The following is a 14,734-nucleotide window of genomic DNA, read 5'->3' on the forward strand; positions in this document are numbered from 1 at the left end:
TTATTCCTAATGAGAAAGCAAACAAATCTGTGCATCTCCTGTTACCATTTCAAGCATCATTTGTCCATTCATTAATTCATTCATTCAGCAATTGCTATTTAGCATTTTCTATGCACAAAGTATTGTGCTTCAGACCACAAAGGATACAAAGATAATTTGGACATGGACTTGTCATTCAGAGATGTCATATTCATGTTATATATTCATTCATTTAGCATTTTAAAATAATAATGAGCATTTTTAATGCTTTTCTATCTTCCAAACATTCATGATATATAACTCATTAACTCCTTAACTGAAGACTAATGCTTTTTAATCATGTTCATCCAACTGCCACTACAAACTTAAATCTAACAAGTTATTTGTGTGGGGTTTTTCTTTATTTTTTGGATAAAACTCAAGCACTCTTTTCATTCTGAGAAAGCTTTATCTGTTAACACACAATTAACATTTAGATCCAAGTGAATGATTAGCTATGATCCAGTTGTGTTACATGAAGTAAACATTAAACACAACTAAATAATAAAATCCCGATAAAGTGGATTTTTGTCTGTTTTTAGAACTTGCTTTCATGACTTTGGCAAAATTTGTAATTTAGATAACAACCTGCCAGTCACTGATTTCTGATCTCAAAGAAAATGAGAGATTATGTTTTATCTTTTCAAAGCATGCTGGGTAACGTGTTTTTAATCTAGTAGAATTATTTTCCAGTCAAGACATATAAACCCTTACAAAGTAAACTAATGATGTGGGATGTTAATAATGTCTGGTTCTGTGGGTACTTTAGCAATTAATGTGCTGTGAAAGTGGTGACCAAGAACAGGGTTCATGCTACACTGTTAGCCCAGTAAAAGGTGCCAGGCACACCTTATCCCAAATGATTTCTCTTTTTGTTTGGAATGGCAGCCAAGCATGACAGCCCAGGTTGGTAGAAAGAAATCTTAGTCTAACAATATGCCAAAGGGAATCTGAGGATATACATACCCTACAACACAGCAATTTCACTTTGGGAAATACATTCTTGTGTAGATGCCAAGAAAACTTGCATGTGTAAAGATGCTCCTTCCACCATTATTTGTAAAGAAAAGCTAGAAGGAACTCAAATGTCCAACACACACACACACACACACACACACACACACACACACACACACAAGGGATAAGAAGATTCTATTGTGTGAATACTGTAAAATGAATAACCTAGACTTAAATATATCCTTAAACATAAATCTGACCATTCAATGACAAAAGCATAACTCAGAGAGGTACATACAATAGGATATCACATATACAAATTTTAAAAACACAGGATGGTATGAGATTATGGTAAATTATAAAACATAGATAAAAAAGATAAATGCTAACTTTAGAAGAGAAGTTTCTTCGAGCTAAGAAAGGAGGGGAAAGGTTGGGAAAGGAGGAATTTTATGTGTACTTTTAATAGTCTTTTTATGAATTTTAAATACAAATGGCCAAATCTTGACATGTGTTAAGTCTGAATTATAGGAAATATGTGCTTTTTAGTTTATTTGCTTTGATCTTCCTTATAATTCAAACATTAGTGATTTTAAGCTATTTTTTTAAATGACAAGAGTGACGTGTAAACTTGGATCAGATCTGAACCAGAGTCAGTACCTAGTGTAAGAAAATTCTGTCTGGGCCATCAAATGGTTTTCACCCATCTCCTCAACATGTTGATGCAATTGTGATTCCAGGAAGTTTGTCCAATTAGAGGCAGACCCTACTTGAGGGTATTCAGTAAACAATGCTCACAGAGGCTGAGCAGGTTGGTGAGGGTCCCTGGCAAGAATGTCGGACTCCACATAAAATGGAAAATAGGAGTACTGATGAGGAACCTAGATGAAAGTCAGTAAACTTCCCGGGCTCCCCCAACAGCAAGAAACAAAAAATAATAGGTTGAAGAAATAAACCTAAACTGAGACTAACCATACCCAGTGTTTTTGGTGTCTTTCCTAATTTTCTACATAACTTTGTCATACTATGTAAAGCATTGTGCCACGTTAGCCCTTCATATGCATTGTTTCATCTTATACTTATGTCTAGGTTTGATTTATCCAGTTGTATGGATGAGGGAACTGAATCATTGTTACAAAGTGTTGAAACTGGAATTTAAATCTAAATAAAGGAAAAGAAGGAAGGAAGAAATAAAAAGAAAGAAAGGAGGAAGAACAAAGTCCCCACAACACAGTTCGGTAAAACAAAGATTTAAAATATTCAACGAGAAAAATTGAAGTAGTGTAAGGCCAATAAAATTTCTCCATTTTCGTAGTCAAATCCATTGTTGTTAAAAGTGGAAAAGTTGACCGACAGTGCCTCTGCCTAAAGAATTGGTAGAAACTAGTCTCATGCAAGCAATACTCGTGGTTCTAATTTCTAATTTCAAAGATTTTTGTGGCCTTTTTTCATACCTTAAGCTGAAAAGAGCAGGTGAACAAATATAGAATAACCTTGAAACAAAAACAGAAGAATAAGTGATTCTGTATAAATGTAAATCAACATTCAGTTGGGGAAGCAGGGAGAAAACTGAGCATATACCAGTTGAATGAGAATTTTATTTTTGCATCTTATGTTTGATATTCTAGTCTTACAATAAGAAGTCATTTTGACATTTTTTAAAACAAAAGGCAATTTTAAAAGCTATGGTTGGCTTGCATTTTTGTCGGTGTCTGCTGTTCTCATGAGGCAAAATGCAGTGTAGATCAAAAGTCTGAATGACTGAAGATCCTTTGAGAATATAATTATTCAGGCAACTTGAAAGAAATGGGGTGGGTGGAGACCTAGGGAATAAGACATAAGAAAAATAGCCAAATTATAAGTGAATTATGTTTAACTTTATAGAAATTTAAAATTTTTTTAAATTTTTTTAAAGATTTTATTTATTTGAAAGAGAGAGCACACAAGTGGGGCTAGGGAGAAGTAGATGGAGAGGGAGAGAGAGAATTTCAAGCAGACTCTGTGCTGAGCATAGAGCCTGCCATGGGGTTTGATCTCATAATGCTGAGATTATGACCTGAGCCAGTCAAGAGTCAGACACTTAACCAACTGAACCACCGAGGCGCCCCAAAAATATATTTTTAATTGGAAATATCTTTTTTAATTATAGGGAACCTTTAACTTCATCCTACTGGAGAAGTGAGCATGTTTTTGTTTTCAACAGTTGAAAATATCCTATGTGATAAAAATAAATGGCAACTCTTAAACCCCTTTTCACTGAGTACCCACCACCTCCTACCTCAGGGAAGAAACAATAATTTAAGTAAACATAATTGATACCTAAATCACTTTCTGGGTAACAGGAAGTAGAACTTTCTATGATTCTGGCAGTCCCCAAGGTAAAACATAAGAAATCTTATGATCTTCAATGAAATTATGGGGCCTCATGGGTTCAAAGCTGTGCTAATTACAAAAAGAGCCTTTTCTCAATATACATTTTGAATATACTTTCATGATGGGGAGCATATGATTAAGCTGGGACACCAAAGTAAAATAAATGATGTTTTCCAAAGGAAGTGTCAGATAAAATGCCAAGTTTATAAAGCAGTTAAACGTAAAAAAAGAAAAGGAAGAAAAATGTTACATGATTCTGAGACTTGTCAGCCACATTGAGATGATGAAAGAGCCAGTTGTAAAGAATTTGTGAGGAAGTTTTTTGGAGAAAACTCTTGGGAGCTACAGAGGGAGTAAGCAACGAGATAAAACATTAAAGTTTGAAGAGGTATTTCAGGTAAGAAATATTCAGAAATGGATGAGGACTTTCACATAACCCATAAAAACGCTCCACAGAAGAATCTGCTTAAAACAGCTGCTGGGACCAGAGAGCATAGAACCATCTGTTGTCAACATAGTCAAATAAGAACTTTCCTGCTCTCCTTAACTACTACTCCCCCTCCTTTAGGTTTAGTTTCAGGGTGTGGCCTGCCCTGAAACTCAGCTGAGACAGAAAGAGTAGCCAATAATTAGGGATGGAAATTTAAAAAAGAAATGATGACATTCTCCCCTCCCAGCAGGCATAGAATAAGAATAAAGAAGGATCATGAAGCCACTATAGGTCTCCAGATAAGTAGATATATTTTAACTGTCTTTATGCATTTATAAATGAGCTTTCCATTTTTCAAGTTATCATTTACAAGTCTATTTTATGTAGTCTTTACTGAATTGCTATATATCATTACTGGCTCTATTAGGAAAATAATTCTTGTGTTACTCTCTGTGTGCTAATAGTAACAGACCTACAATGAGGATCAAAAAGTTTTTTTGTTTTTATTTTTTGCCTATGAACTAGAGGTAAAGAGGTAAGAGTAGGAATTTGAAGAATTAGAACATTGACACATTCTTTTACACAATCCCATATTTTCATGCCTAATGATTCCACATTTGTAGTTGAGCATAAATGTGAGACCCAAATTTAAATTTCTTCATTACTTATTATATGGATAAAGCAAAGGGTTCAAAGACCCCATTGCACATAACACGAGCAACTCAAAAGAGGAATCTATACAAAAGAGCAGTCTAACAAGTACAATTTATGAGTTGTCACTAACAATAATTACCTAAAAATGTAGCAATGTTGGCAATGTTCTTTGTGAGGTGAACAGTTTAGTATAAATTTAGTATAAATTAGTTGTCATTTAACTTTTAAGGGTGCTAATTTTAGAGGAACTATATTTATAGGATTAATTTTATTTTGATCTAATTCAATTTTCCATCTCAATTTAAATTATTATTTCTAAACACAATATGCAGTACTTGCAAAATCATTCCATTTTTATTAGAAAGTGTTAGTATTCTACAGGTGCCACTGGATTCAATCACCATAATCTAAGTAGTCTCTAAAAGATTATTCTGTTCTTATACTAGTGTTGTGATGATGTTCATCTACTTGTCGCTAAAAATAAAAAATTAAGAATTCCAGCTTGGTCAAAATTCATAAAGAATTTATCCATTCTGCCAATCTCACTTCCTAGACTTTGTGTTAAATGAAAACTTTACACACAAAAATTAATCAGTCACCATGAGTAGACCCTTTGCTAGGCAATAGAGCAGTGATACATTTATGTATTACCTTTATCTTACAAACTCATGAGATTCCAGTGGTCCTGCAGGGGACTTGGATTGGGTCTTTGTGAAAAAGCTTTCCTTAGCCCATAAATCTTTTTTTTTTTAAAGATTTTATTTATTTGACAGAGACACAGTGAGAGAGGGAACACAAGCAGGGGGAGTGGGAGAGGGAGAAGCAGGCTTCCCGCGGAGCAGGGAGCCCGATGCGGGGCTCGAGCCCAGGACCCTGGGATCATGACCTGAGCCGAAGGCAGATGCTTAACGACTGAGCCACCCAGGCGCCCCTAGCCCATAAATCTTATAGAAGTTAAAGATTTCCTACAAGAAGACAAGAGAAAGATGATCTTTTTGAAGCAAAGATTAGTAAGTGGTGTCAGGCTAGGAGATGTTGAGTGTACTTGGCTTAGGGTTCTGCCAGTTCAGAGAGAGCCCCTGTCAGGCTGCAGAAATCCCAGAAGAGGGGTTTAATGGAGTTTCATGTACCCCTAACCACATCAACCTAAATATTTAGCATAATTATCTAAGGTGTTAAAAAACTGCCTTCAACCAGTACAATACTAAACTTCATCATCTGGATTTCAGGTAAACTGAAGATTCTTCCTAATTACTATATAGTGAGTAGGTATCACACATGTGCAATCATATGACAATCATTTAACAATAACTAGGCTGTAGGGGCAGCTGGGTGTCTTAGTCGGTTAAGTGTCTGCCTTTGGCTCAGGTCATGATGTCAGGGTCCTGGGATCCAGTCCAGAGAGACAGGCTCCTTGCTCACTGGGGAGTCTCCTTCTCCCTCTCCCTCTGCCCCACTCATGCACACATGCTCTCTCTCTCTCTCAAATAAAATTTTACAAACAAACAAACAAAAACCCAATAACTAAGCTATAAACATGTCTAGTCATTGCAGGGAGAGTTTAAGTGTGGAAATTCAGAGCCTACAAAAATAGGACCCACAGAAAGTATTACATTCAGGAAATAAATAATGTTATTAATAAAATCACTTTTCTAATAACATTATTAGAAATTAATATAAGTAAGAAATGAAGCATACAGAATCTCTTTGAGTTCCATTCTACAAGACAAAGAGATCATTTTTTAAAAACAGCAAATGTCCGGGGCACCTGGATGGCTCCATTTGTTGAGGCCAACTTTTGATTTCTGCTCAGGTTGTGATCTCAGGGTCATGGGTTCCAACACTGCATCAACACTCCCCGCTGAGCGTGGAGCCAGCCTGAGGATTCTCTCTCCCTCTGCCCCTCTGCCCCTCCTCCCACTTGCATGCTCCCCCCGCAAATAAATATATAAATCTACAAAAAAAAAAAGAAAGAAAGAAAAAGCAAATGTATGCTACTGAAAAGCAGCTTCTGTCAGCTTAGAATGTTAAGAAAATCTCTCTGGTGAATGGCATGGATAATGGGCCTGTAGGATCACGGATAGCCAAAACACCATATTATCCCAGTTACTGAGAGGCGGTGGTCCCAGCAGTGATCTGCAACAGAGCAGCTTTCAGAAGATACCTCAAACGGAAGAATTTACACCAATGGAAAATAATGAAATAATCTGAAAAAGGTTTTTAAAATAAGTAGATTAAGAATACTCAGAGATAATGAGGAGGCAATATCTTTGAAATAAAAATAGATTCTCTTCTTTAATGAATGGAAGAGCTGAAAACTAACCTTTGAAAACCTTGGAAAGAAAAAAATGCCATCACAAAATTAAATGCAGAACAAGTGTATTAAACTAAAACTTAAGGAGCCTAGAACAGAGCAGAAAGACATAAGAAGCTAAATTCCTCCAAATGGAGTCAGAACTCAAATTCCCAGACTGCCTTGAAGCTTGGATTCAGTTATATATATTTGACTCCACTATTCAGACATGCCCATTTGAGACTTTGATTTGAAAGTGAGCCAAGAAAGGAATTAGTCTGTTTATGCAACTTCTACTTTTTTTTTGGCATGGATAGTGAAAGAGCAATTGGTATTTTGTGGTGGCAGTCAAAGCTGGAGTGCTTGCAAGGCGGTCTTCCTGTTGCAGGAGGGGCCTCAGCGTTCCAGGAAGGGTTGTTCTCCCTTCCATATATACTGAGGAAACAGACATGGTAGTTTGCTCATCAGAAAAATTCTCTGATATAGTTTTGGAAAAATGTTTTTCTGCTTGAACTGAGAACCATAATTACAAATCATGAATTAAAATATTGGCAAACTTCATTAATATCTAAATATTGACTACAAATAATAATAATAATAACTTTTTGTGTTTAAGACAGGATTAAGTTAAATACCCTAGAAGTTCACACTTTTGATTATCTTAGCAGAACATCATTATGTCCTCTGAGTTTCAAGGTCAAACCAACAATATTTAACTTGGAACACAAGCCCTTGTATACTTTTCACTGAATTTGCTCTATAGAAATTCTCTCACTTAGGGATAAACTATGTCCTAAAACACATTTTTGGTGAGATATATAAAATAGATATGTGTATGTATATATATATATATATATATATACCCTCAAAATTATTTTAAGATAGCAGTTAGTTTCCTGTTTTAATGCACAGATGTCAAATATAGCATGTACTTGAGTAATAATACCACCAAGAGTAGAAGAAAGAAGCTAGTTGAGAAAGAGCTCAGGAAGTGTGTGATCAAGAAATAAGTTAAGAAGATGTTCTGAATCATTAGGCCAAGCAAAACATATCTCTTAAATAAGAATACTCCAGACCTTTAAAAAGAGAAAATAGTTCTGTCTTTTTTGTGATTATAAAACATCATTATAAACCTTAAATAGTTGATGGAAAAATATGTTTTTAAAAAGTAAGAAATCACCCTAAATTCCAATACATAGAAATAACCCCCACTAACAGAAATGGCCTCTAATTTATAAATGCCAATAATTTTTCTATGTATAAATAAAGATATATGTTAGGGGCACCTGGGTGGCTCAGTTGGTTAAGCATCTGACATCAGCCCAGGTCATGATCTCAGGGTCCTGGGATTGAGCCCCACGTCCAGCCTCACATAGGGCTCTGAGCCTCTCTGTCTCTCTGTCCATCTCCTTCTGCCCCTCCTCTGCTCATGCTCTCTCTGTCTCTCTCTCAAATAATAAAATCTTCTTAAAAAATGATATATGTTAAAGCATTAGATCATAGTATTCATGCCATTTTTAGTTATTATTAAATCTTTCCAATTATTGATGGTGAACAAAGGCATGTATATTCAGGGGCACCTAGGTGGCTCAGTCAATTGCGCAACCAACTCTTGGTTTTGGCTCAGGTCGTGATCTCAGGGTCATTAGCTCGAGCCCCATGTCAGGCTCCATAGCATGGAGTCTACTTGAGACTCTCTCTCTCTCCATCTCCCTCCACCTCTCCCCCTGCTCTTTCTCTTTCTCCCTCTCTAGAATAAGTAAATAAATAAAATCTTTAAAAAGAAAGCATGTGTATTCTGATCTCTTTCTAAAAATTCAGTGGAATTTAATTTAAAAATTAAAAATATTTTTTAAATACAAATAAGGAAAGTAGGGGAGATGCAAACAATAAAATTGGCTAATTGTATATATAAAATAAGGTGGAAAAATAAAACCATTTGAATCAGTTAACATAATTAAGTTGAGTTGACTTTTCTTTCAAAATACAGGTGCTTTCAGTTTGCTTCAAGTGAAGAAAATCCAGCTATTTACTATTAATAAGAGGCATTCATAAAGCAGAGTATCAAGAAAGATTAAAAATATAGGAATAGTCAAGAATATTTCAAATACTAACAAGAAGAAATAGAAATAGCTACATACTATTTCATTAAGCAGGGTTTACAACAAAAAAAGCATTTAATTGGAAAAATGAGGGAATTTTTCATGATAAATTATATATAACCAATAAGGCATACCAACCATAAGCCTTTGTGCCTCAAGGAAAGGAATAAGCAATGCTTCTAGAATTATAAAGAGAAACTGACAAAATGATTACCAAATGTATTTATCGAACATACCTCTTTCAGAATTTAAGAAACATCATAAGAAACATTATAAACTACAACATATAAAATTCAAATATACAATAACTGAGCTTAAATTAATAGATTTAATAAACTCTACAACTAAAACACAGAATGCAGATATGTCCCTAGAATATGAGCTGGTAAAGTCAGTCAAAGCACAGAAAACAAAACCAATAGAAAGAAAGACAAAATTGGAATTAATATAAGAGCCAATACTGTATAATCTTCAGTGATGGACATAATATCAATAAAATGAAAAAAAAATTTTGAAGTTAAAATTCTGTCATATTCCGGAAGTAGTTTAGAGAGGAACTTCCAGTTCCCAGTTCCTCATATAAGGACACCACTCTATTCTAACAACAAGTGAAAAGCTGAACAGACTGAAAAATAATCAATTCCTCTTAGATGCGTGAGAGAGAAGAGAACCCAAGGCAGACTGCTGCCACCAGGATTGGAGAGAGAGACAGGTGAATAGAGGTGGTCATAACTTACAGAGAAGCAGAGACCCTCAAGCAAAAACTGCTTCAGGAACTAGTAGCAGGAAACCTGAACTATAATTAACAAATTGCTAGAGGCTTGATGGGGAAAACTCTTGAGAGTTAAAAACTCTAGGGGACCCAGTCCTAGGAGGCTCTCAAAATATTATGAGGCTTAACTCACACAGTAAATACTAGAGGAATATTCTCTTGGGTTTCTAGGAGGAGTGGGGGAAAGGAACCATTCTGAAATACTCCAGGACACTCCTTTCCTTAACAAGGACTGCCCTCAAGAAAAACTAATTCACCAGAGCCTAGCCTGCTAGGATATCATCAGAGTCTAACTGACCTGGGGAAAGGTAGTACCCAGCTGCAGCCCACTCTAGTCATCCTGTCCCCTCCCAGGGAACAGAAAATAAACAAACTGAGAAACACTTGCGAAGTTCACAATCCAGAGGCATTAGCTCAATAAAAGAATGAGACCTAATCCTAAGACTATAGAATGCTTCCCCTCCACATTTCTGAAGGCCTTTTTACAGCAGGTTCTTTTACCTGGTACCAGGTAAATTATGAGGCATAACAAAAGGTTAAAACAAACAAACAAACATTATTTGGAGAGACACAGCAAGCAGAAGAATTAGACATGGTAGGGATGTTGGGATAACAGACTGGGAATTTGAAACAACTATAGTTAATATGCTAAGGGCTCTAAAGGATAAAGTACACGGTATTGAAAAACAGATGGGGAATGGAAGTAGAGAAATGGAAGTCCTAAGAATCAAAAAGAAATGCTAGAGATAAAAAAAACACTATAATAATGAAGAATGCCTTTGACGGGCTCACTGGACATAGATGAGGAAAGAGCCTCTGAGCTAGAGGATATATCAATAGAATCCTCAAAAACTGAAAAACAAAAGGAATAAAGACTTTTTCAGTCAACAAAACAACAGAATATCTAAGGACTGTGGGTGGGAAAACTACAAAAGGTATAATATGCGTGTAATTGGGAATACTGCAAAGGAGAAGAGAGAAAGGAACAGAAACATTATTTGATAACAATAATGACTGAGAATTTCCCCCAAATCAATGTTAGACACCAAACTGCAGATCCAGGAAGCTCAGAGAATACCAAGCAGGATAAATGTCAAAAAGACCACAAGTCGGGGCACCTGGGTGGCTCAGATGATTAAGCGTCTGCCTTCGGCTCAGGTCATGATCCCAGGGTCCTGGGATCGAGCCCCACATCGGGCTCCTGGCTCAGCGAGGAGCCTGCTTCTCCCTCTGTCTCTCTCCCTGCTCATGCTTTCTCTCTCTCTCTCTGTATCTCTGTGTCTCAAATGAATAAATAAAATCTTAAAAAAAAAAGAAAGAAACCCCAACCTTTAAAAAAAAAAAAAAAGACCACAAGCAAACACATACAAAGAAACAAATAAAAACTAAACCTAAGCATATCATTTTCAAACTATGGAAAATCAAAGATAAAAAAAAACCTGAAAGAAGACAGAGGGGAGAATAGTACTTCCTCCCAGTGATTGGGATTAAATTCTTGCGTAGCTGGCTATGGCTGACTTTTAGTGACTTTATGTCTATTAGTGCAATGGCCAAAGGACCTGAAAATGGCCAGAAGCTTCCAATTCTTCAAAACCATAATTTCCTGAAGTACTAGTTTTTGTACACCTTACCATGCTTATAGTCATTGATGACAGGAAGTAAAATTTTAAAAACTGATTTTAAATGTCCCTGTGAGAAGGGCTACTTTAATATCCAACCCTTGTTTCTGGCTGTAGGAAAGACTGCATGATCTATAGCCTGCAGGTTTAAGGCAGGTACCACAAATTTGCAAGTTTTATCAGTAGCAGGAGACATAAGTAAACTTTCAATGGGACATACCACTATTTTATTAAGCCAACTGCTTTTTGATGTTGTGGCACAGAGTAAGACCAGCGAATCCCATGGGTATGTGCCCATCGTTGTGATACATATGTGACAATATGTATGCCTTGGTCAGAGACATATTTGTTCAGGATATAATGACATCTGCCAGTTTACAAATCAGGGTGCTGGGAAAAGTCTCTAGGCAAAGAAGGCCAATGCAAATCTGCAAAAATGTCTAATTCCATGAGGAAAACTGCTTGTCTCTCTAATGGGAAGAGTCTAATGTAATCAATGGCCACCAACCAGCTGTCATATCCCAGAAATGGTCCATGTTTGGGGTGCAACATTGGCCTCTGTTGCTGTCAGTTTGGGGGCTCAACAATGGCAGTCGTCAGATCAGATTTTGTGAGGAAAAGACCATGGGTTAAGCCCACACATCGCCTCCGTCCCTGCCATTATGGTCATTTTGTTCATGGACCCATTGTGCAAGTATTGGAGGATTTGAGGGGGGCGGGTGACTGACAACAAGACCTCAAGTCATTCTGTGATGCTAATTATGCAGAATCTCTTCCACTGCGGATAACTGTATGAACATCTACATAGGATATAGGATATTAGTTCGCTTTTCTTATTGTAAGATGTATAACCGTATATATATTCCCCACACTTCCTGGTCACCAATTTTCCAATATTCTTTGTTCCAGGTCACTAAACATTTAGCCAATTAGCCAATGCCCATAAATCAACACAGATACAAATCTCAGTTCATCTTTTTTTTTTTTTTTTCATAAAAAATGGGTACCCAGATGTCTTGAAGAATTTTACTTCACTACACTCTTTCAGGGTCACTCACTAGAGGAGTTATAATGCAGAAGCAATCCACTTATATCTGACAATGATTGTCACGCACATCTATCCATAAACCTGGCCATTATACTTTTTTCTCCATTAACTGGTAACAAGAAACTTCCTGTGAAGCTCTAGGTGTGAGTTAAGTAGGAGACAGTAAAGGAACAGATACAGCAGGTGTCTGAACCGATGTTCATGCAGTTTACTGCTACAGTCAAGATCTACTTAAGCGAAGTCTTACACAAACTGCTTCTACCGTATAATGAAATGCTGCTGCACATGCAATTGTATGTTTCAATAGCGCAGATCATACCCAGTTCATGATGAAAAGTCCAGGCCCCACAGTTACTCGGTGTCTCAGGGTCAAGTGTTCTGTCTCTACCCAGACCCAGCAGCAACTCAAGAGCCACTTTTCCAAATGGAAAATGGTTGTTGGCCAAAGAAAGCATAAGTCTCCTCAAAAACCCTAAAGGCATGTAATGTTATTCTCCTCCAGAGCTTGCTTTTTTTTTTTTTCCTATATACAGCATCTTTTTTGCCTCAGGTATTTCTAATAAAATTGCATCTGTTAGCTTATAAGGAGTAGATTGTGGGGCAGTGGACCACAGACTGGAACTGCTGCAGAGCCCTATTTATATATCCAGGCTGCACTCAAAACTAGCAACATTACTAGATATTTAGTAAATGAGTTAACAAACTCAATTAAACTAAATTAAAATGTCTTAATATTTTATATGTTGCCTCCAAAATGCAAAAAGATCCATGAAATGGTATGTCTCACAAATACATACTAGGTGCTACAAAGTAGAGAACAAGTCTGCCACTTTAGGCACTGTCCATATAAAGAATACCTTGATATGGCTCAGAAAACTGTATCCTGGAAACCTCATCAATGTGGCAAACCTCCAGGATTTTGCAAGGATTATTGCCCACCTTCTGGCATAGATTAGTTTTATTAAGGCATCTTAGATGTTTGCTATTTTATTCTTGTTGGGTCCAATTGTCATTCTGTCCGTGAGCACAATAAACCTGTGCCATGTTCTGTTGGTTACCAAAATGATGAAGGACATTCTAAACTAAGTTACAAGATCATGAGAGAACATAAAAGTTTGGGAACATCCTGGGGCAAGTCAGTAAAATTATACTGTTGTCTCTGCCATGTAAATATAAACTGCTTCTGATTTTATTAATTGTTGGGAACTGACAAGAGAGCATTTGCCAGATCAATAACTGCATATTGATTTCCACAGACTTTTAATTTACTCCAGGAAAGACACCGCATTTGGAATTTCAACTCTGGCTCCCATGGTTACCTGCTTATATGTGTATCTAATCTAGTTTTCCATGGACTGTCTGGATTTTGAGTTAATTTTCAGTTAATGGTCAAATAGATAGGATATATACATCTCTCAAGTCTTTGGTGATGGGCCTAATCTTTGTAATTTCCACAGAGATGCATTAGTGCTCCTGATATACAGTTTTGGTGAAGGGTGTTGGAGACAGCTTCAGGGGCTTCCACTTGGCCCTTCCTGCTCATGGAATCCTTATTCCATGAGACAGGGAACCACTGTGGTGATTGTGACAGATATTAACTATACGTATACATTCTGGGGCAGAGAAAATAATAATAGGACTGGTCTGTAGTCTGTGTTGACATACTGTGAGATGGAATAGAGCCAAAATTCCATTCATCATTTGACCTACATAAGTTCCCGCTATGTCCAGTTGTTTATAGGTACATTTGGGGTCTTTGAGGGTCAACAAAAATTTAAAACCCATGTCTAATCAGTCCTAGAAATTCAAGGTTTTTTTTTTCTTTTACCTAGTGTTCAGTCACTTGAGTTCATGGCTGAGGTCCCTCTGGAAAAAACTTGGGGAAAGAATCACAGTATACATTGCACTCTTTTCTTCAGAATGTTTGGTCTCCCTCTCAGTCAGGGCTGTGTGGATCTGTGAAATGGTATAGTTCTGGAAATAGGATATAAGACTACAGAATATAATTCTCCTACTCCTACAGCAAGTTAGGTTTCTAAAAGCAGCCATAGAAGTTCTTTTGTAGGGGTGCCTGGGTCGTTCAGTTGTTAAGCGTCTGCCTTCGGCTCAGGTCATGATCCCAGGGTCCTGGGATCGAGCCCCACATTGGGCTCCCTGCTTCGCGGGAAGCCTGCTTCTCCCTCTCCCACTCCTCCTGCTTGTGTTCTTGCTCTCGCTATGTCTCTCTCTGTCAAATAAATAAATAAAATCTTTAAAAAAAAGTTCTTTTGTATAAGTTACCAATACTTTATTTCTATAGATAGCATATATTTTTTCATGTCCTCCATGATCAGTTAGCCTAGGTCACAGATTTCTGTGAATGAAAACACTGACTAAATTCCATCTCTGTGGCTTATGTGGTAAGGGGACCACATAGTCTATGATGATTAAGCTTTGCCATATAACGTCTAACACCCTGAATCATTCAT

This window comes from Eumetopias jubatus, unplaced genomic scaffold (assembly GCF_037043125.1).
Source record: "Eumetopias jubatus isolate StellerSeaLion01/CBP00866 unplaced genomic scaffold, mEumJub1_p1.0 scaffold_2, whole genome shotgun sequence".
NCBI classification, from domain to species: Eukaryota; Metazoa; Chordata; class Mammalia; order Carnivora; family Otariidae; genus Eumetopias; species Eumetopias jubatus.